Source organism: Echinops telfairi, unplaced genomic scaffold, assembly GCF_000313985.2.
Source record: "Echinops telfairi isolate 266 unplaced genomic scaffold, ASM31398v2 ScPeMD7_2010;HRSCAF=2546, whole genome shotgun sequence".
Lineage (NCBI taxonomy): Eukaryota > Metazoa > Chordata > Mammalia > Afrosoricida > Tenrecidae > Echinops > Echinops telfairi.
Window position 1 is genome coordinate 21,856,279 of NW_022105908.1, and position 3,199 is coordinate 21,859,477.

At 48.1% G+C, this 3,199-nt stretch overlaps 1 pseudogene; it reads left to right on the plus strand.

The window, feature by feature from the left end:
- Positions 1-707: 707 nt before the first annotated feature.
- The window catches only part of LOC101654470, a 4,537-nt pseudogene continuing 2,045 nt past the window's right edge, over positions 708-3,199 (plus strand).

Here is a 3,199-nt window from a genome sequence, read left to right on the forward strand (position 1 = left end):
AATATTAACAACAAAAGGGTAAAATGTACACATTGAAATAAAACTGTATTTGGCCACAACATGATTAGTAACTGAGTGGAAGCCTTTTTTGATTTTTCTCCTTTCTCTTTAAATTTCTATTTCATTTTCAAAGAAAAAATGATTGGGATAAGTTCACAAGTGGTAAAGTCAGCCTCTCTGAAAACATCCGCGTCAATGACAACTGCAGCTCCTGCAGCCGAGACCATGTGACTCCAGGGGTCAAGACCACTGAGTAGCAATGACAGCTCAAAAAGTAAATGAGCCCAGAGGCTGAGCCTTGTAGATAGAATGGTACAGGTAAGCTTAGGTATCATGACACAGGTAAGCTAGGCTTAGAGAAACATTTATGTCCTTATAACTCCCTGCAGGAATCCTTTTATTCAAAATAATAAATTGCTGCTGAAACACTGCCAACACGTTGTATAGAGAGTCATTTTGGCGTCACCCCCTCTGAGGGTGTCACCCGTGTGGTCCACACCCATCATGCCTTAGGGTGGAAGTGGAAACAGCAAAGGAGAACCCAGGTCTTCTCCGGCAGTAATTGTCCAGAGGCCAAAAGCACATGCTGAATTCCAGAGCTCACCCTAGCCTAAGTCCCACAGAAGAACACCTTTTAAATCTCTGAGCGACAAAAAGCAGTGACAGAGACTGGCAGTGTGCCAGGGGTCCCTTCCAAGAGTTCCAAGATGTCGCCCCAAGTTCACATCATCAACATCTTGACCCCTCTTCCAGCACTGCTCCAGTGGGCTCTTCTCAACATCAATGACAGAAACTCCCTCTCCCTCTCAGACTGATAGTAACTCCGTTACACTTCCATACCTCACTCCCGGGCATTTATCTTATTACAATCTGAGAAGTAACCTTCTTGTCACCCCCACTCACACATGACGAAGGGAGTCCCAGACAAGGGAAGCGACTTACCTGACATTGCCCAGCCAGTGAAACACTGCAGGGTTAGTGTTACCGGAAGGTCTAATCAAGTGTTCTTACCAAGCCCCAGGCTACATAACCCACACCTAATGCCAGTGCAGTCCCTCACACTGACACCTGCCCTGATGCCTGTCCAGCTGAAAGCGGGGAAGCTGAAGGGCTCACCTGATCCACAGGGAGTCCAGATTTGAGCAGCTGAGGAGATGGCCGAGCTCTGCCTACTGGGTGCAGATAGAGCCTGTACAAGGTTTGCTTTGCCCACACCCTTCCACCCACCTCAGAGACTGAGCAAAAAACGGAGCAGAAGTCTGACCACACTTCCCCTTTCTGGTCAGTCTGCAGGCATTGTCACCAGGAAACCTTCTCCTTTTTTGGAAATCTGACCTCCCAAAGATTTCCAGAAGCCAAAATTCATGTTCCTCTTACAAGGCCACCAGGTGGCCATCGAAGTGTAAAAGGGACTCTGGTGGGGCTAGGTGGATGGGGACTCGAGAGGGTGGGTGGTGAGCTGTCTACCTAAGCATTCTTGGATGAGGCAACCTGGACTTCCAGAGAGGAGATGACCCAGACTCCAACCCAGAGATAGAACAAGATATCCGCTCATCCCTGACAAAGACACCATTCACAATGAAAGTGGCTCTCCCAAACCCCTCGGAGCCCTTGAACTTCCAGTTCAGCGTCTTCATGAAAGAAGGCAAGAAAGGCTTCCTGCTTCTAAATGAAATGTGTCCAGTTGGACTATGTTGACTGTGTTGAGTCCCACCCCAAAGGGTCATGAGGCGAAATTCCTAGTGGGATCATTCTCACCGCCATCAAGTGGATTCCGACTCATAGTGGCCCTATAGGACAGGGCAGAACTGCCCCTGTGGGTTTACAAAGGCCTGTGCCTAGCAGCTGTAATGGTTAGGAATTATGTCAACCAGACTCTCCTGGGTAAGGATAGGGGTAGAGTCCAACCTGTCAATCAGGTCACAAAGCCTGAGGATGCCTCTGGGAAGGTATGGCTCTTCTATAGGAGACACACTGGGAACCCCTCCCCCTCTTTCTCTGACTCTTTGCCTTCCTGCTTGCTGGGACCCTGTGCCTGCCTCCTGCCCTGAGAGCTGTGGGCACCCTGGCAGGTTTCCATTGACCTTGGAGCCATGGGACTCGGTGTCCCCCAGCCTGGGATCTTCCTGCATCTCGCTTTACCTATCAGCACCCTCGGTTTGCAGCCACACGAGTCTGAAGAGGGCTCCGGCTAGCAGCAGACCCATGGACTGCAAATTGGACTGGACTAGGACGCCTTATGGATATGAGATTGCTTCTTGATGCAAAGTTCTTTCTTAAACATCTAAGCGTGTCACTGGTTTGGTTTCTCTAGCCATCCCAGCTGAATACCACAACCCAAGGTGTAATCACTACATCCCCAGGGCTCTGGTGAATGAGATCATAATCTCTTAAAGGGATAGGACCCTTTAAGAAATTGAGGAAACAAATCAACCCTGTTGTTGAATTGGCTGCTTCTGACTGCAATTGAGCAGTTACATGAACTGGCGTGTGTTGTGTCTGCCCTGGGTAATAATGATGCTAATGCATGGTAAATGTTGAACAACCATCTGTCAGAGAGCAAAAATTCCCGATGTGTGGTGTTAGTGAATTTCCATGGTGTCAATATCCCTACCATGACCAATTTCAAGCTATGAAAACATGCGTTCACTGAACTTGGAATTGGGAAGAGATGTGCACCAGGAAGCCACTGGATCGATAACCCCTACTTGCTCAGCACTTGCTGGGACCAAGGCCTGAAACCAATGTGTTACATCCCTTATCTCACCTCTTCTTTACTTTACCTGAAAGATCGTGATACTATGAGGGTAAAGGTGGGGGGACAAATGGGGAACGGATCACAATGATCGACATATAACCGCCTCCCCCCCACCCCAGAGGGATGAACAATAGAAACATAGGTGAAGGGAGACAGAGGATATTGTAAGATATGAAAATAATAATTTATAATTTATCAAGGGGTCACGAGGGTGGGAGGGTGATGGAAGGAGGGGGGAAAGAGGAGCTGATACCAAGGCTCAAGTAGAAAGAGAATGTTTTGAAAACGATGGATGGCAACATATGTACAAATGTACTTGATGTAATTGATGTGTGGACTGTTATACGAAAATCTGGCTAGACCAGAGGATGTACACTGGTACAGATAGGAACTGGAAACACAGGGAATCCAGGGCAGATGATCCCTTCAGGACCAGTGGTG